General features: G+C 34.8%; 2 long non-coding RNA genes across 4 annotated transcripts; both read left to right on the forward strand.

Annotated features, from left to right (window-relative positions):
• Positions 1-9567: 9567 nt before the first annotated feature.
• LOC133805129 (uncharacterized) lies at positions 9568-10059 on the forward strand. Its single transcript, XR_009878855.1, has 2 exons — positions 9568-9904; positions 9984-10059. It is a non-coding gene; the product is annotated as an uncharacterized LOC133805129 (long non-coding RNA).
• A 128-nt stretch (positions 10060-10187) lies between these two features.
• LOC133804164 (uncharacterized) lies at positions 10188-11126 on the forward strand. Of its 3 annotated transcripts, XR_009878334.1 has the most exons (3): positions 10194-10274; positions 10392-10533; positions 11105-11126. It is a non-coding gene; the product is annotated as an uncharacterized LOC133804164 (long non-coding RNA). The 3 variants fall into 3 exon arrangements; XR_009878333.1 differs by lacking the exon at positions 11105-11126 and having other exon boundaries at positions 10188-10274; positions 10401-10844; XR_009878332.1 differs by lacking the exon at positions 11105-11126 and having other exon boundaries at positions 10392-10844.
• Positions 11127-21426: the final 10300 nt, after the last annotated feature.

Raw genomic sequence — 21426 nt, forward strand, 5'->3', positions numbered from 1 at the left:
GCCCTATTCTAGATAAGACCCTGATCTACATCGATGATATATTACTCTTCTCACAAGATGAACAAGCCCATCACAATCTACTAGCCCATTTCATCTCTCTCACAGAAGCCCATGGGGTCATGTTATCCGAAAAGAAGATGCTCATTGGATAGCCCAAATTGAGTTTCTGGGAATGAAGCTTTTTAAAAGCCAATATGAGGCCCAACCTCACATAGCCCAAGAATCACTGAAGTTTCCTGAAAAAGACTTCACAAAGGTCCAAACTCAACAGTTCTTGGGAATTGAAAATTATTTACGGGATCTCGTCCCTCGACTTTCAGAAATGACAAGACCACTTAGTGACACGCTTAAAAAGAAAACTCCACCATGGTCACTAGAGAAAACTATTGCAGTCAAAAAACTAAAGGAGATGATGTAGGCACTACCACCTTTATATGTTCCTTCTGATGAAAAAAGAATCTTGCAGACAGGCGCTAGTGATTGGTGTTGGGGAGATGTCCTACTTGAACAAGACCAAATAGGGAAAAGCAAAATATGTGGATACAAGAGTGGCCACTTCAAAGAATCTCATCTCCACAATACTTCTACTTTAAAGGAATTAATGGCAATAAAGATGGGCATTACAAAATTCAAATTCCATTTTACTGGTCGTCATTTCATGGTAGAAACAAACTTTGCCACGTCAAAAGGAATGATCGGTCTAAAGAAAAGAAAGACAAAAAATGCCCAACTTTTGAGATTGGTAGTCTAGTTCGACAACTACTCTTCTGAGATTAAACACATCTAAGGTAAAGACAATATTGTGGTTGATTTCTTATAAAGATCACCCCTTGCTATAAATCCAGCCTCACGATACTCACCAAAAACCATCCCCCATTGTCTCCCAAAAATCATCACGTACCGTCCCTTTCATAGTCATGATGACTTATTCCTCTTCTACCAAACACAATCAATCTTTTCCTTGGGATGCAAAAAATATCCTTTCAAAGAAATCCCAGAAATCAACAAAAGAAAGAGCAATCTTTCTTCAAAATTCTATGATTTCCAAACTTGGACCTTATATACAAAATGACTTTGGAATCCATCCAAAGTATCCATTTTCTCAAATCCTCCCTCTTCGAGACGCTGTCTTTACACAAAAGCAAGTAGCTCACTTCTTCTAGTATTTGGCCAGTGTTTTTACAATAGTTGTCGAGGTACAAACTATGGCCTTGCACACATCAATAAAATCATTCTTGAACCAAGAAAGGTTCAAATCGACTTACCAAGTCCAAATGGACATTCTGCCCTGGTTTGCTCTATTGGAATAATGGAAAAAGGTCCTATCGACTAAATGAAAAAGGGTCCAAAATGGCAGGCCTGCTTTTATTTACCCACTAGGCCCAAATGTTGCCATCTTAATGAATTGTTATACTTTTCTCTTTCTTAGTCTGAATGCCAAACTTGATGAAGAACACAATATAGTTATTTATCAAACATTTGAAGTCTACGGGTCAAAAGAAGAACCACTATGTTGTCTTGGGGGCCAAGAATGCATGGACATCCAGAAAAGTCTGTTTGAGAAAAATCAAACTATACCTCCTGAGTTATGGCCCAAACCAGAAGAAGGCGCTCCTTGGGAAATGTTTCCTTCTTATTCTACTTGTAAGATAACAAGGGCTTTGAAGCCTTCTACATTGTAGATAATGAAACAAATCAGGCAACACAAATAAAAGAATCTTTAGAGCAAAAATATCTGTCACTATACAAATTGGCTGATACTGAAGGGGTAATTTTGTGAAAAATTAATTACTTTGAAGATTCTCCAGATCCACATGTCAATAATCCAGTTATGCAAGATCCTTATCTCTTCCAGTACACAGAAAAGAATGGGATATGACATATACAGACTACAAGGCCTGCCCTCCAGCTGGCAGTGATCAGGATGAAGAAGAACCGACAGGTTGGAACCCACTCCACGAGGATCCAACATATAATTCTAACTACAAGGCAAACCATGAAAAAACTTTTAAACAAATATTATGTAGTTTAGCCTTTACTTTATGCTTTGGTCTGGGAATTCTATTCCTTTTCTTGTATTCTTTAGTCAGGGAATCTTATCCCTTATCTTGTATGGTTTACTTTATGCTTTGGTTATGGAATCTTATCCCTTATATGGTCCTAACTATGGTTGGTTAGGTTGGCTTGAGTACATGGATACATAAGGCCATCCTCTCTCTTTGTGTAAGACAGAGAATTATGAAGCAATAAAATATCAGGGTTTTTATTATCAAAAATGTTCTGCTAATTCCTTCCTTTAGAGATTTATGAAGTATAGATAGTATGCATTATGGATCGTATCTGAAGGCAACCACTGTTATAAGTTACTAGATTAACCTTCGAGTTAATTGATCTGGTAATCTATCCTTTATGACCATAAGTCACGCAGTTTGGAGTGTAAGTCATGCAGTAAAAATCATCTAACCTTTCAATAAATTTCCAATGTGAAAAATTGATGGGTTTATTAATTCGATAGTTTGTCTAACTAATTGATAGCAGGAACACTTAATGGTATCCCTTTGCAGTAAAAATCTTCTAACCTTTCAATAAATTTCCAACGTCCTTTTTTTTAGTTACACATACTTTCCATTTTATAGAATTTTGTTTCTTGAGTATATATTGTAGGATCTTATTTATATAATTTTATATGCATGCTTCCTATAAATATATATTTAAAATAATATACATAGTAGAAGACATAAATCATACAAGCATGTGAATATTACATAGATACATAAAATACAATAATAAAAATATTAGAGCACTTACAAGATGCGTAGCGGAACAATGACTACATATTTTTTATTCCCTAACCTTTTGTCCTTGGTTAATGCTAGGTATAACAAGGAATCCAATCTACTTTGAAACAAGACCACAGTCTTCCAAGTCTTTCTCTAAAACAACGTAGTGATTGTGTGGGCAAAGTCTCAACACATGAGATGAGAATTTCTAGAGAGAAAACAAAGAGAGAGTCCACGGTTAGGGATAGAATATTAAGAGTGAATTTTTACTTTGTCAATGTGTGCATTCTATAACACTAGTATATATAGGAAATTAGCTAGGACATAAAATATGTTTTAGTTTCCCATTTTATTTTTATTTAATTAATAAATACAACTCATTAAATACTTGTCAAAATTAACCCATTATAATCTTGACCATTATTCAATTCATATGATTAATATAAATACCAATATATTAATATTAACAAAATTGTCACAATTGGTTATAATACTCTCTTTTTAAGCTTTGCAATAAGAACCTCAAAGTTTCTTCTATTTCTTTTCTCACAAAATATCAATAAATAATTTAACAATATTTATTTTAATTGACCTAGTCAATATGATATTTTTTTATAATTAATCATTAAATTAATTATTCAAGACTACTAGGTTGATTTTTTATAAGATATGACATAGGGACCATGAATCCATGAACTCAAGCTCCAATAAGTTACCATGAGATTATTTATAACAAATAATCTCACTACCTTATTAATTCCTCGTGACTCCACTATAGACTCATAATTACACTCTTCAATTCATAGAACGCTTTACACCAAATGTAAATACGTTATTCATTGTTATAAGTATAACCATCATTCAATCCTCTATAGATGATCTACTAATGAGACAGGTGCAAATTACCGTTTTGCCCCTCATTGTTATTTTATCCTTAACTCCCACAAAGTTCATTGTAATTGATATTTTCGTAAATTTAATTACACAAATGAGTACTCTATCATTTAACACTTAAATAGAGCAATAAGGAAATCATAGTTTCACTTCTAAAATAGAAGCTATAACATATCTATGATAAATACTCCCTTTCAATTATACTACCAAATCTTCAATATGTAAGTATGAGCTAGTTTGTAGGGTAAGTTGGTAATGAACATATCAAAAGACTTGAATAATACAATTAGCAGAATATTAATCACTCAGAATTAAGATTGAATTGACATATGGTCAATGTTGTGATATGATTATATTAGATAATAACGATACTTACTTCTCTTATCAATAATCAATATCGGTCCAGTCCAACATTTGATCTTATCTTCTTGGTCAATGTCTTGGATAGGACATCACAACTGATGTTGTTAGTATTAATGCCCTAAAAGCATGTAAAGACATTTTAGTGAATTAAGTAAAAAGAACAATTTTATTATATTTGAATATTATAATTATTGTTTGAATTAATTCTATGATAATATCAAGATAATTCTGTATTCATTCATGAGAATATGATCTTGTATTAGTACGAGAGAATTAATATCATATATAATGAATAAAATAGCCTGTAACATATTAAAGTATGAAATATTTAATTAATGGTTACTAGTACGGTTTGCTAAGCATACAAGATGCGAGTAATCTAGATTCAGATTCCTGATGTGGATAGAAATATTGGTAAAGGTGTTGTATATGATATAGATGATATATGACAAGACCTATAAGAATTAATTATCTTTATGAACTTGTCGTTTGACATAAATATTTGATTCTTATCATAGTAGATGATCATTTGTAGATCTGTCTAAATCATGAGTATTCATGAACTCCTATTTGTGTTTATTTGATCTTTTGATTCACTCGTTAAGGTTTTTTAGTATAATGAGGATAATGACTTTTGATTTGAAGATTCAATATCATGAATGACTGGGAACATGAATTATAATAATGAAATCCATATTTTCCTAACAGATCGAATATTTGTTCCCTCAAGGGTTAATTATGGAACTGAATATTTATTGAGCTCAAATTTATAACTTGATTATAGATTAATTATTCGCTATTGAATTAATGGTACTTAAGGATCAAGAGGTAATTAGAAGAGTAAAATAGTAATCTTGACGACCTCTAATTAATGAACCAATAAATGGAGGACATAACTACATTTATTTATTACATCAACACACTACAAGAGAAAACTCTATAAATACTCAGAGTGCAATTCCATATTTATAGTGGAGTAATCATGGAATTAATAAATAAGATTATTGGATTAAAGAGTTTAATTAATAATCTGATTTATTAGATATTCGTATTATAGGTCCATGGTCCCTAGATCACCTATGTGCTACACTGTCAATGGTATGGAAGTCAAAAGAAAGATTTGTAGAGAGAAGGACTTAATTGCAAAAGAATTATTTTTTCAGGACAATGAAATAATTATGTGATAGTTATGGGAAATTGATTAAATATGAATGAATTATTATTTAATATATAGTTTATATTTTAAAAAACTACAGGTTAAAATAATTATTAATCTTTTTTGGATTAATATATCATGAGAGATTAATAATTATCTTATTTAGAATAAGATATTTATTTAAAACTGATATTTTAAGATAAAGTTAATTTTGAATTAACTGATATTTATTTTAGGATAAATATATTGTCTTAAATATTAATTAAAAAAAAATGAGAAAATTAGGGATAACCCTAATGGTGTGGTTGACACACTCACTATACAATGAGTGTGGTGCCACAGAGAGAGATTTCCTATCCCTGAGATTTGAATTTTAAATTTTAAATAATTTATTTTATTTAATTATTCTTTTAAATTTTGATTTAAATTAAATAATTAAATAAGGTTATAAGTGATTAGTTTTATTTTAATAAGATAAAGATTAATTAAATTAGTGAATTATCTTTATAAACGTGAAAAGAAGCGATATTTTTCAAGTGATTGTTTTTCATATACAGTTAGACTCTCTTTCTGAAACAGAAGTGATAGTTTTCTTAAACCTAAAAACTATTCAATTCCTCTTCTCTCTATCAAACCTCTCTAGATCTAATGTTTTGAGTATATCTAGATAGTCATAAATTAATCTTTTGAATCCTACGTTCCCACACATGTCCTTGTATGTTTGAGGATTGGTCTGGAAGATCAATGGGTGATCTTTGGGGACACTTGATAGGCTACAAAATGTAATCTCTAATATGATTGTATGTGATTTATTATATATAGATATACATATATATATATATGTGTGTGTGTATGATCTTGGCTGATATTAATAATTATTAAAAAGCGTCCATTCCTCGTTGCGTATCATTGATTTGCTCTTTTAATACTAACAATTGGTACCGGAGCAATCTACATATATATATATATATTAAATATTGTGTAGGTATCTTGCATTTGTTATATGTTTGTTGATATGTGTATTGATGGATATATTTTTTGAATGTATGGTTGAATGAATGATCGTTAATTATATGGTGCTATTGGGTTAGGAATTTTAATTTCTAGATCTTGTGTAAGTCATAAAGGGAATAGGATTTTTTGTATTTAAGATCTAAAAAATCTTTACACAAGAAAAAGAAGAAAAATGAGGACTCGAGCCTCCAGCCAAACCGGCGGCCCGAACCTTCACCAGCCAGTCGCGCGCAAGGACCCAACCGAGCCCCTGCTCCCCCGCGCGCGTCGCCCAGCCAAGCCATTGCATGCATCAGCTGCACAACCTACAACACACAGGCTTGCGGGCACATGCGCACCCGCACCACACACTAGCCCCTCAGCCCCTTGTGCACCTAAGCCCTCTCGCCTGTTGCTCCATGCGCGCCTGACCCCGAGCATCCCTACTGCTATGTTTTCCCCAGGCCTCTCGAGTCCTTGAGGCTCCACGGCGCCACTGGCCCTAATGGTCTAGGGTATCAATCTTGGTGCCCAAAGGTAGATCCTATTTTTTTGCAATTAATCTTTTATTTAATTAATTTTTAAATTGTTTGAATTTAAGAGTTTAATTATCTTATTTTATTTTTATTAGAAATATAAAATATCTTTTAGTTGGTTAAGATTTTATCTTAAGTTTAAATAATTATTTGAATTTGATTCTTTAATTATTTAAATTCAACTAAATTAAAAAGATGACAAAAATGGTTATTTAATTAAAAGTTAGTTTTAATTAAGTAAATTAATTAGAAAGTTAGTTTCTAATTAATTAGTTTGGCCTAAAAGAGAGGAGAAGCATTCTTGGAGTCTTGAAAACAAGTTAAAGGCTATTTTGGAATTTTATTTCTATTTTTTTCAAAGGTTGTAAATTTAGAAATACACAATAGTACTCGGTTCATCATTTATTGTTTATTTATTATATTTATTTAAATAAATTATTGATTTATAACATGATCATGCATTAGTCAATTACATGTCATTCATAAAACCCCACAGAGTTTTTATTAATCATGCATCTCTTAGAAACATGATTATGTAGGAATGTCTTTATTGTTTTGTGAATTATTTTTGAGAAATCAATCGCATTTAAACTACTAAGTATTAAATTAGTTAAAATTTGGTGACTCACACCATATTAAAGACAATAGTTATGTAGGCCTTTAAGATAATCAACTTTATTTTAAAAGTGTTTTTAGTAAAGTTAGCTGGATGTAATGGGTAATTATCTAGATCACATTAATTGAAGAAACATGCTCTTTTATAATTAAATGTATTTTGTAATTAATTACATTCATAGGTTATTAATAAACTAGTAATTAATTTAGAATTAATTGATTAGTTTAATAAAATACATTATTTCTAAAATAGTAAATGGGAGAATGTGAACATCTCAAAGTGACCTATGGTCTCCATTATTAGTACAACGTTGTGAGATATGAATAAGGCCTCGAGGCGGCTTTGTTTTTGTTCCCCTAAGGAAGGTTTTTAGACATATTAATACCAAGGTTGGCTTCTTACGAAGATAAGAAAGAGTGATGTATTTGAACTTCTAAATTCCTTAATTTTCATTTTGCTATTGAAAAATCTGGTATTTTTATATGTATAAATATGTATATATATTTATATATGTATATTCTACCAGAAACCCCTTTTTTTTGTGGTCAATCTTTTCTAACTGGTTTGTTGAATTAATTTGGGTTCTGTAGCTATTAGAAACAATGGTAAAGAACTGTGGGGATTACGTTCACTTCCAAATTGCCGAGAGGAATGTATTAGGGGAGATGATCAAAATTGTGAAGAAGAAGGTAAGTTTTAAAATGTTTAAATACACCATTTCGTAATGAGATTAGTGCTATGTAACAGTGCTCAATTGATGTTGTAGGTTCCACTTAATATCAAATTTTACTATGTGGCAATGCTGATGGCGTACCACATAGGTAGTGCTCTACCGCCATTGGTGAGATATACAGTAACATCTGATTATTGAGACAATATTATTATTTTATAGAAGTAAATATTCAATTAGGTTTAAATTGCATAATTATTATGTTTGTTAAAGGTGCCTTTATTTAAAGTGCAATACCGATCAAATGGATATTTGGAAGACTTTTTGATGTTCCATTTGGCCATTCCTCACTGAGTTTGGTCGTTCAAGGAAATTGGTAATTTATTGAAGCATAGGCTCAAGTTTCATTTATGAGTGTGCTTTGTTTGTGTGTAATGAAGTACCAGCAGCACTCTATTCTCACCCTCTTTTATATTCCTTCTTATTGCTTGACATGTGAAATCTTATTACCATAAGATGAAAATTAATATTAAGACATTAACTGTTTATTGCTCTTGTCGGGTAATGAGAGGAGTGTAAATTGTAGAAGATAGTGAGAAAAAGAGCATTGTTCGCATTGCTCTATGTTCATGTGGAATCTTATTATAAAAAATTATAATTTAGTATTAGGATACTAACTTTTTTTTTTCTGCATGCTAAGAAATGAGAGAGAGAGAGAGATTAGGAAGAAGAGTGTTGCTAGCAGTCTCACTCCCATATATATATATATTTATATATACAGTTACAGTGTACATCCTTATCATACTAGTTTTGTATAGTTCATCAGCAATTCTCATTCTCCACATATTTAAGTTGTCCGAATTGTTAAGGATATTATTTTTGCCAAACAAAGTTGGATAGGTGTTTATTTCCCCATCTTTTTGTTTAGTAACTATTTTCCAAACTTTTATTGGTGGAATTGTGTTCTCTTCTAGTTCTCTATGCATCTAAATTATTTTCTCTGATTAAGAATTTGTATGGATTGTTAATTTTGAAACACGTGGATTGTAACATTCAGGCAGATATGCAAGTGAAGGAGAAAATCTTGGTCTTGCTTGACTCTTGGCAAGAAGCTTTTGGTGAGCCTGGAGGAAAGCATTCTCAATATTATTGGGCATGTGATGAATTAAGGGTATGCATTTAGCTCCATCTTTTAGATGCTATGTGCTCTTCCTCCCTGCGGCACTAAATCTAGAAGAGTTCTTTTTTCCTTTTCAATTGTTCTCACCTTTTTAGGTATGATATAGAAATTTGGTATTATGAGGTTTGATTTGCATCAATCACCTTTTCAAATAAAAATTCATCACAGCCTTTACAGGGCTGATGGATCCTATGTTTTTTTTCTATCTGGAACACAGTATCAAGTGGTTAAACATGTTGTAGCTACCATTTCAATATTCTGACCCTTAAATTTATTTTTTTTTTAAAAAAAAGGAAATTACCTGAAGAGCTAGTCATAGCTATTTGTATACTTTTCCTAACTGTGTTAGGGAATTACTAGTTGGAAATGATAATGATCACTATTCTTAGTATCCCACTGTTTCATTACTGATATAAATTTGTTAACATCCTATTATATTAAAATTTGTGAAATAGGTCTCTCTCTCTCTCTCTCTCTCTCTCTCTCTCTCTCTCTCTCTCTCTCAAATCAGATGAATTGTTATCCAATAACAGTGAATTGAATGAATGACAGCGTTCTGGAGTAGAATTTCCCAAGCGTTCATTAGGCGCCATCCCTATTTTTACACCCCCTGCTTCACATCAGACCATGGGTTGTCCTCAACCTGGATATGGAATGCCTAGCAATGCTTCAAGAAGGCTTGATGAAACTATGGCTACAGAAATTGAGAGTTTGAGGTGACAATTTTAATGCAGTTCATGATCTAGATATTAGGTTTTGAAAATTTTTTGTCTTCTGATTTTTTTTTTCATAAAGCTTGTCAAGCATGGAGGCTATGCAGAATGTTCTGGAACTCCTAAGTGACATGCTACAGGCAGTAAATCCTGGTGATTCTACGGTATGAGCAATGAATTTTTTTTATCTCTATGATCTATGATATGAGTTACTTGTCCCCTTTTTTTAATCTCTATGAACTTCTTATCCCTGAAACTTAATGTGATTATTTTGCCAATCTGTTCAGGCTTTAAAAGATGAAGTGATAGTTGACCTTGTTAATAGGTGCCGCACCAACCAGAAAAAGCTGATGCAGATGCTCACTTCAACTGGGTTAGTTTCATCTATACAGTCAGGATATTTAATTAGGAATAATTTGCTCATTGTATTTTATATTACTGTTTTCCTGGTGTTCCCTTTTATGCTGTGCATCTTTACAAGGATTGATAGTCATGCCAGGTTGATCTAGTGAAGGATGGGGGACATACATATTTCATCAGGTTTCTTGATAGCCAGGAAGCATATCCAGAACAGTGTGCAATGGCTGCATTTGTTTTGGCTGTAATTGTGGATGGTCACAGACGGGGTCAAGGTTTTTCCATAGTTAAAAAATTATATGGTTTGGATAATTAATGCTATGAAATGTCCTTGTTTTACCCTCTAGACAGCAGAGCGGACATTGTCTTGTTTTCAATTTTTTGTGTGGATGGTAGTGTGCCAATGGAGCTGTCCACTGGCACACCATGATTTTATCTGTGACTGCTGACACTGACACTGACATTTCATTACAACCACAAGTCACTTGTTGTAATTTTGTACTGTTATGGTCCATCTCCATGGCTGCCAGATTATTGTTTAGCTGTATCCATACATAGATATATATATACATAATTTTAGACCTTATGTTATAAGCTACTGCATTCATACATATATATTTGTATATAATTGTAGATTTTCTATCTGTTATAAGCTACTGAATCCATACATATGTATGTTCTGGCTACTATACATCTCATTACCATGGTTTGAAATTTGTGTACCACAAGCATATTGGTAGCTTGTTCATACTCTTGAGGCTGCTCAAACAAACCTGCTCCTCCCGGGGCAGTATTGTAACTTGTTAACTGAACTAATGAAGTTTGATTTCTTTTCCATCCTGGCAGCTCTAGGGAGATTTTCCTTTGGTCACAACAATCATCTCAAGTTAATTACTACAGCATATTGGAAGCATACTGGGTCTCTTTTGAGTTCCCTGCATTCTTTGGCTCATAGAAGAAGTCCAAGTAGTGTTGTTCCATCTCAGATTTGTCCATTATCGAGAGTTGGCACTGACAGCTCGTCTCTTATTCGAGATGGAAGGGTCTACACTAGCAGCCCTCTTGCTACTTTTGGATTGGCCCGATCCTTTGGCATCAACTCCTTTTGGATTGGCCTGATCATCATCATGGCTTGATATGAATCGAGGAGGTATTTTTTTTCTGCCAATTATATGCCAGGACAATCTTATTTGTTGGAATACATGTTTCTTGTTATATTTGCGTATTTACTTATTAAATGAACTTTTATGAACAGGCCATGCGTTAAAAAAGCTTTTAATGGTCTTGCTTGCTTATTGACTGCTTGTGATGGTCTTGCTTGCTTTTTTAATGTATATATTACTAAGCTTTTAAATAATGCCTTAGAGGTGTTTGAATGAATGCTTCACTGAGATATATGTGAATAAAGGTATTTAGTCTGAACATATATGATAGGTTAGGTGTAATATATTCCATCATATTATGTAGGGTCATGAACTTGTGTGTATGTATGTGTTATCACATTCATAGCACCTCCATATTGAGAATCCAACGTGTGGATGATGCATAGATACATTGTTATTACTAATTTAAACTCGATTCACTAAATTCTTTTAGAAAAATGTTTATTGTGAAGTGGAGATTATACGCATAGTATGCTGCTGCTATTATCAGAATCTTGTGATTATTTTTAGGTGCAAATTCTTTAGAATATTTGAATAGGGCCAATAATTTGAAAAAAAAAATTGCTTATTCTCTTAACCAAATTTTAGCTTAAAACTTGCCATGGCTTCTTTCTATTTTGCTCATACCCACTATTGCTACCATATTTATAGATACATTTGTACTAGACATGATAAGATTTTCATCTTGTCTTTTTATGGTCCAAGCATATAAAAGCACCTTCGTATTACAAAGATGCCTCACAAATTCTAAACTTTTATTCTAGCTCACAGTTTCAGCTAATTTTGTGAAAATATGAAATTATCTAGATCAGGCCCTTTTTTCAATTATGGTGTGAAATCAATGTTAGGCATTTTTAAAAAGCTAATGTGCTTGTTTTTATTTATTTATCTCTTTTCCTTTCTGTGTCAGAAGGCATAACGAGGAAAATCAGAGGAAACAGAAACACAAGAAAATAGCAAAAAGTATAAGTGGTCTCTAAATTAGAGGAACAACCTCATCAAATTTTGGTACATTACTCGAATCTCGTCCCTAATTAAATTATTATTATTTTCTTGCTTTCATTTCTTTCCCCATACCCATAATGGAAAAGAGTTATCTAACCTTCTATCACTACTGGGTAACAAAATGTTGGATGGGTAACTGATGATTACAGACATGCCACAATCTCCTGAATGTGTCATTTCTCTCAAGAGCATTGTCTTCTGAACTTTTATTTGCCTCTATATCAATTATAACTACATTGTATGTGTATGGAAATGAATTTATTTATTTTTCTGTTTCTCTCTCTGTTTCCATTTTAATTTACTTTTTTGTTTTTCTGTATGCCTTAAGGATATTCTTTCTATTCCTTCTTCTCTTTGTATGTATTTGTATCTTAATGGGAATGAATTTTTGCTTTTTTCTTCTCTTATATTTTTCCATTTACAGTGATATTATATTTTGTTCTTTTCAAAATTTGGTTTGCATATAAACTGTTTGATTAAACTCCAAGATGGTAAATTACAATATAATATTTTGAGTTAGGTGGCTCTTCTATTTTGACAAAAGCTTGAGATTGGTTAAGAAAATGTAGAACTCATGATGTTAATGCCTCTAAAAAAAAAGCTAGGAATGTCGTGAGATCATGAAACTTAAAATTTTGTTGGCTCTTAATCTTTTTGTCTCAATGGGCACATGGGTCCTTTTGGCTCATGGAGATTGTTTACGTACGTGGAGATTGTTTTATTCTTTGTCATGCATTTTGCTATGCATGGTACATATCAACATTGTTGTATATTTTTCCTTATTCAGTAATTGACCACTGTTATGATTGTAAGATACCTTGCCTAATTTATCTACCAAAGTCACGAATGACTTTAAAAGTTAAAAGAGAAAAGGCAGAATTGTTAAGCACAAATTGATGTAACTATTTAAGTAGTTAAAAGTAAAAGACTCCAGCGCCAAAATAAAATAATTTGTGGATTATATTATAAGTAAGCTATCATTTGTGTGAGTATTTTTATTTGAAATAAGTAATCAAAGTTTGTATTTTGGTAACAGGTGTAAGGAAACATGGTAGTTCATTATGAGTTCTGCATTATTATACAACACATTACACTTTTTTTTTAACACTTGATACCTTCTTAGTTGTAACATTATCTCAAGATAAAATCTTGAAGGAATTATTGGATGAAAGATGTTCACCTTGTATAGGAACATCATGTCCTTATTTATATGGACTCTTCATGCTTTTTAAAGTGCTTTCTTTCTGTACAAATTGGCTGCGTTTTATTTTCCTGTTACTAGCACAAGCTCTCTGTTTTGTATGCTTGATTCTTGATTACTAGTTTGAGTTTAAATGGGTATTTTCTTCAGGTGTATGAGAAGCTTCATGGGAGCCAATACTTTAAATGCTTGTGGTGATTTCATGAAATGCAGAGAATGAAATTCTTGAATATATTATATGGACTACTGAAAATTTGTAATTGAATGTGAATATGTATCACTGTTTTGCAATTACTTGTTAGTGCCCAAATAACTTAAGGTCTAGAGTTTAGTACCTGTTTGAGCTCCGTATTCTATTACACCTCTCCTTTAAATGAGATATGAGATTCGATGGATCTACCCTAGAAATAATAGTATCATTCTAAATGCTTTTGTAACTCAAATATCCCAAACTCTTAACATGTTGTCTCAGTAATTAAGCACCTGAACCAGAGATGTCTTTAGGGTGAAATTGAGGCCCCTTTAACCTGAAAATGTTAATGTTTGTTTACTGTAATATGTATCTATTCACTGTGTGATAGCAGTATTTTGAATTTTGAAGTATATTCACCTAGTATTGCTTGCTTAGGTCTTATATTGTATACAGTTTTATCATTTGATTCATATTATTTAATTTGTTTAAGCATATACCTTACCTTTTATCTGCTATTGCAGGAGAAAAATGTCTCTTTCTCCATCAATTGGAGGAGAAAATGATACTTAATTTTGAAGGCTTTGTGTTGGGCAGCTGTAGAATAATTTGTGCTGAAATTTGTAACTTTTTCAATATGTTGAATATTTAAGACTCCTTGAATACTTAAAGAACATTTTGTTGTTGATGACAGTGTTGAATGTTTTAAACTAATTTGTGGATTGTTAATACAATGTTGAATGTTTTTTTACTTTTTGTTATTTGAAAATCAAGTTCATTTGATAATGCGTATATATTAGAAACTTAATTTTAATTATATAAAAAAAAATTTAAATATAATAGAATAAATTAGTGTTATATAAATGAATATATAATGAGAATTTAAACTTATCTAAATACTAAAAAAATACAAAAATTGTGTTATAATATCTATTACAATAACACTTTTTATGTAAAGAATTTTGTTATGCAAACTTCATTATATAACACAAAAAATGTGTTGTACTAAAGTGTAGTATAACACAAAAAATGTGTTATACTAAAGTGAAGTATAACACAAATTTATAAGTATTGAAATGTGTTATATAATCGACTATAAATAATATAAATAAACACTTATCTATTTATTAAAATAACACATAAAATGTGTTATTGTTGACAGTATAATAACACATATGTATAACAATGATAAAGTGTTATGTAAAGTACCCTGACCTACGATAACATAGTTGGTCTTAACACATCAAAAAGTGTTATGGTATGTTTTGATAACACATTTTTTGTGTTATTAAAAACATTTTTTCTTGTTGTGTTGTAAAGAATCATGTGCTCATTTTGTAAAAGCAACCTAGAATATGCATAAGTTCTGGTTGCTTGGGGGGCACACAACCGAATAGCTTTTAAAATAGCATATTCGGATAAAATTTGAAACATAGAATTTGGAAAAATTGATTATTCAACGATTTTTTAAATTTCGGATTTTCAAAGTAATTCCGAATACGAGCTAAGTTGGAAAATTTATAAGACAAAACAAAACCTAGAAGACAACTAGGAAACCCTGGATATAACCAGGTCCGAGGCCTGATTCTTAACAGGTACAATGTTATTAAGCGGATAAAACTCCTGGACATAACCAGGTCTGAGGCCTGATTCCTAACATGCATAACACTATTAGGTGGACAAATTCCTAGGTATAACCAGGGTATCGACTAAAATTGTTTAGTCAAGCCATCAGCAACCTATCCCATTCTAAAGACAACCCGTACGATTTCGAGTGTGCAAGAATTCAAAGTTCATAAGCATGAGAAAATAAAAGATTAAGTGTGTTTACCCAAAAATAGCTCCTGATGATGTGGCAAGAATTTCTCACACATGGCTGGCACGTGGCAGTTCTGAGTGAAGGGATCCTGTTCGACCATCGACTAGATAGTTGTTGATTCGTCAAGTCTCACGGTTAAGTGCGACCAACCTGGTCGTATACTTCTATTTACTTCCTTGAAATACGCAATCTTGCAATAATTACATTCATTATATTTCTTTTAATTACCTTGATACGCTGATCTTAATTGTAATTAAGGCCCATCGGCTCATATAACCTCCTTGAGCCTATAAATAAGAAGGGGAAAATTCAAGGAAGGGGCTTTTGAACTTCTAATCATTGGGATTCAGAGAGAAAAGCATAGTGTGATTATCCACCGAAAGTTGTAATACACCCAAGACTGTTGAAAATCAAGAACCTTAGTTCTTTGATTACAATATTGGGATTCAATATCAATAAGAACACTAAGTGGACGTAGGTCATTACCATCCAATTGGGGCTAAACCACTATAAATCACTCGTGTCATTTTCTTTCCATTTGATTTTGTTCTTGATTTCCTTTTTGTTCTTTGTCGTTTATTTGACTCTGTGTCGTTGACCAAATTAAGGGTCAACAAAGGGGAACAAAAATAGATCACAAAATAACAAACATGTACTAAAAAGTATATAATTATCTCTAGGAGAAAAAACTTTTATCTAAGCCCGATGGCGATTGTTTCAGTTTGTGAGAACCAAATTACAGGAAAAAAAAACGAAATAAGAAACATCACTGAGCTCCGTCAACTTGCCCGTGTGAGGGCACTTCCTCACCGTCCCTTTCAGTAGCTTCGGGAGCATCCATGGTCTCAAAAGGCTCTTTTGAGAGTTGACTCTGACACCTGGCAAGATAAGGTCCCGAGAACTCCAGCACCATAAAGGAGAAATCCCCTTCCTAGTTGTAAGCCCAACACCAGTAAAGCATCTCCTCTAGGGAATTTGTTGAGTCTGCGATCTCCTCTTTAGCTTTGGCCTCGACCTCAGAGAGCTTGTTCTTGAGCACATCAACCTCTTCGAGCTTCTTGTTGAGGTTGTCAACCCCAGCCCGCAGTTGATCCCATCGCTGGCTCACCTCCACCATCTGGTCCTTAGCAATCCACTCGTTCTCATGAGACACGGCCAGGGCGGCCTTAGCAGTCCACTCGTTTTCCTGAGACACGGCTAGGGCAACCTTGAGCACCTTTTTCCTAGCTCGGGACCGGGTAATGCTGCGGAATTGAGCTAGGAATAACTACAAAGGGAAAATGTAGGTCAAGATTAGTCCGTGAAAAAAAAATAGAAGAAAAGAAAAAGAAGTACTATAAGGGGAATGCAGGTGGCTCACAGTTAGGTTCATTCCCATGGTAGACTCAATGCCATCTTCAGGGGAACGCTCCTCCATAGCCCTCAGGTCCTTAATGTTAGCTCTATATGTGTGGCCCACCATATGGTTTGCCATCATATATACTGTCCCTTGGCATGCTTCTCAGATCCTTGCCAGCTCAAGTGGTTTTACCAGGATCTGAACGGAGGGGACTTCGCCCTGAAAAGCCTGAGGGACAAGAGCAGGTGCATGTCGAGGAAGAGGAGGAGGAAACTTAATGTAACGCCCTACTTCCTTAGCGTCGTTAATAAGTGGGTTTAAAACGTGCTTTTAACTTGCTAATCGAGGTTTTAAGGCAAATGTGTAATCAAACCACAAACAGAATTATAAACTTTGAAAATAACTTCATTACTGAAAAATCATAAAATGTTTAGCATTTGGGATCCCAAAACACTGTTTACAAATATTTACAACTCAAAATACACTTTAAGTCGACTATACGCAAAATAGGGTTCTTTACAAACAACTTCCAAAAATACCCTTGGCTGTAGCAGCCAGGCAGACCAGACATGTACGCGCTGCGTCACGCTCTCCATACTCGTGGTCGGTTGACTTTCTCCTTGCCCTTACCTGCACCACAGAGCACCCCTGAGCCAAAGCCCAGCAAGAAAACTCCACATAAACAGATAACATCCACATATGAATCACTTAGCATATAACCAATTTGTCAACAAGCTAAACACATACGGCCATGCCGTCTCAGGCGATTTACCAGGCCCTGAGTTGCAGTCTACACTAAGGATATCCCAGGTATCCTTTAGGGTCTTACCCTGGCAGCTTGCACTCCGCGTCACATATAACCAATTTGTCATATATAGCATATAACCAATTTGTCCACAAGCTAAACACATACGGCCATGCCGTCTCAGGCACTTTACCAGGCCCTGAGTTGCAGTCTACACCGTAAGGATATCCCAGGTATCCTTCAGGGTCTTACCCTGGCAGCTCGCACTCCGCGTGCTAAATGCTGCTGCCGGTCCCTTGCCGTTCTCAGCCTTGGCCGTTCCCAGCCCTAGCCGATCTTTCACATATATGCATACATAGCATAATTAAAACGTAACTTAAACATATACTAACATAATCAATGAGCTACACCCAACACATAATCATCTGGGGGTGTGCCCTGCAACACAACTATGGGGCCTCGCCCTGCTCTATGGGTACAACAGCTTTCTTACCTGTGTCCCAAGCTTTTTAAGCACTGAACCCTCGAGCATGGTCCTCTAATCCTAGCCTCACTGAGAATCTAGTCACAACACACAAATAACACTCCCATTACTAATCTATTTAAAAACGTCTTCCAGAACCAATCCTGAGCTCTCGGGACCTCCCGAATCCCCACACAAGGTGGCGGAAGCGTCCCCCGAGCCACCTGGGCAAAAGCCAAAAACTAAAATTTCCCCTTGCCCAGAAATGGCCTAAGGCCGTGGCACTAGCCCTTAAGGGCTGCGGCGCCCAACGTGGCTCCCTTCCCTGATGCAACCTAGCACCACGGCGCAAAAGAACAGGGTCGCAGTGCCCCTTCACAAACCCAGAAATCTGGGTTTCTCCAAACGTTTTCCGCGAGCCAAAACACTCCCAAATCAATTCCAAGGCATACCTAAGTCTCAAATTCAATTCGAAACCCCACATAGACCATCTAACAACTCAAAAACATCAACAACAAGCTCAAACACATAATCAAACCTACACTTCATAATTTGGTTTAAAACTTCAGAAACTTAAACCAAGCCTTTCAAAACTTAAACCTCCCTTTAAAAATCTTAAACCATACCAGATATAAACTTTAGAAATGCATAGAATTCTTACCTCAAACAAGAATTCGACCTTGAGCTGCTTTCCCAATTAAATTCCAAGCTTAATTCAACAAATCCAAGCTGAACCTAACCATAATTCACCCCAAGAATCTACCAATCAAAACACCCAATTTCAATTCTCAAACCATGACATTCTTAGCTGAATTCTACAATGTAATTACTCAAAATTCCCTTACCTCAATATGTAGAACAATCCTCTAAGTTTTTTGGCCTTAACTCCCTTCTTGATACCACAAAAATTCATAGATTCCTCTCCTTCCTTTCTGTTTTTCCCTAGTTTTCTCTAGAGCTCCCAAAGCCAAGCTCTTGCATAACACAAGGATGAGAACGTTCCAGCCTTTCCCCTCAGCCAAGGTTATCTATATCCAAGCCAAAAGACCCATTTTCCCTTCCATCTAACTCTTATTCTAGCTAATCCTCAAGGGCAACCTAGACCTTTCCTATTCTTTTACAAAAATACCACTTTCTCACTTAAAGTAACTATCCCCAATGGTCACCTATAGTTACCCAAGTGCCATTAACTGTTACTCAAATTCCCAAACTAAATTTATAATATTCCCAACATACTCCTAGGCTCCTCTCGAGCCGGGTATTAAATCCCCTTGTGACTTTTAGCGAAATAGCTCTCTAGGACCATCTCGGAATGTGCATCACAAATATATCACCATTATATCGAAAATATCACATATATAACATTTATGCCCTCAACGGGCTAAAATTACCATTATGCCCCTTACAACCCAATGGGGCCCACATGCATATTTAATCACCTAAACATGCATTCTAACCATATATTCATTAAATTCACATAAATTAATACATTATAACAATTATTGCCCTCCAGGCACACTAATCAAGGCTCCAAGCCTTATTAGCAAATTTGGGTCACTACACTTAAGAACGGTACCGGTCGTTACCAGAGCTGGGGGCTGGGTTTGCTGTTTCTGTCTCTGGGTGGACCTGGCACCTTTATCTTTTACAGGGGATTTGGTAAAAGCTCCGGACATGGAGGCAACTTTCTTTGATACTCTTTCCTTCTTGACCATGGGTCCAGGTCTAACCTCGTAAAATTTAAAGCTTCCCTTAGGTCCATATCGTTGCCTGAAAAGGAAAGAGGAGAAGATTCATATACAAGAAATGGTTAGTCAAAGTATTGCAAGGAAAAGAATAGAGCAAGAACCCTACCCTCCGAGCTAGAGGAGGAAACTATTATGATCAGCTCGGGGCTACGAATCGGACTGGGTAAAACCTGTAACTAATGGATTATCGGTGTAACGCCCTACTACCTTAGAGCCGTTACTAAGTGAGTTTAAAATGGAAATTGTGCAACTAACTAACTCTACGAGGTTTCTAAAACCAAAAGTGTGACTAAACCAGAAGTTAAGGCTGTAATCTTTGAAAATGCTTAGTTTCATTGAAAACATTAAGTACCAAATATCTGGGATCCCAAAAATAAGGTTTACAAAATATTTACAACTCAAAAATAGATTTACACTTGGTTAACTATCAAAAGAACAAGTTAATATAGCCATATTCAAAATTCCCCCAACCAAAGCAGTCGGGCAGGCCGAACATGTACGCGCTACCCCCACGCTCTCCATACTCATGGCTGGTTGACTTTTTCTTTGCCTTTACCTGCAACACGGAGCACCTGTGAGCCGAAGCCCAGCAAGAAAACTCAAATAGTATATAGCATATGCATATTGTATAGTTAACATATAATCCACAGATAAACAAGTCAACCATCAGACCAAGCAAACACGGCCATGCCGCCCCAGAAGCCTTACCAAGCCTGGGGTCTCGGTCCTCACCGTAGGGATACCCCATGTATCCATTGGGTCCTACCCTGACTATAAGCACTCCATGTGCTAAGTGTTACTTCCAGCCCCACTCCCGTTCCCGGCCTTTGCCGCTCTCTGCCTTGCCGCTCTCGGCCTTAGCCGTTCATTTCACTATAATTACACATATCGTACAATTCGAAATAATCCTTAAAACATATGATAATTCAAATAAGGTTATATCCTAGCATGTAATACAATCTAGGGCCATGCCCTGCAATAAAACTATGGGCCCATGCCCTGTTCTCGAGTGCTACAGTTTTCTTACCTTTCAATTCGATAGCTTTGATCACTTGACTCCTTGAGCACGATCCCACTCGAGCCCTAGCGCTCACCTAAACACAATTCATAGGTCAAAGTCATCACCAAACTTCAAGTCCAAAACCTAGCCTCGGGACCAATCCCGAGCCCCCCGGGAAGTCCTAGATCCACAAAAAAAGGTGGTGGAATCGAACCCCGAACCCTAGGTCAAAATCCCTAAAAAATAACCCAAAAACCCCTTTCTGGGAACAGGGTAGCGCTACAACGCTCAAAAGAGGGCGCTATAGCGCTACAAGGAGAACTGAACTTCCCCAGAAATAGGGCCTAGCGCTACAGGGCCCAAGGACTAGCGTTGTAGCGCAAGTTGCAGACAGGCAACACCCAATTTCGTTTTCTGCGATTTCTTTCAACCAATTCAACCCCAAACTTGTCCAAATCTTTGCCAAACCCAAAAAAAAACTTATCAACACCTCCC

Source organism: Humulus lupulus, chromosome X, assembly GCF_963169125.1.
Source record: "Humulus lupulus chromosome X, drHumLupu1.1, whole genome shotgun sequence".
NCBI lineage: Eukaryota > Viridiplantae > Streptophyta > Magnoliopsida > Rosales > Cannabaceae > Humulus > Humulus lupulus.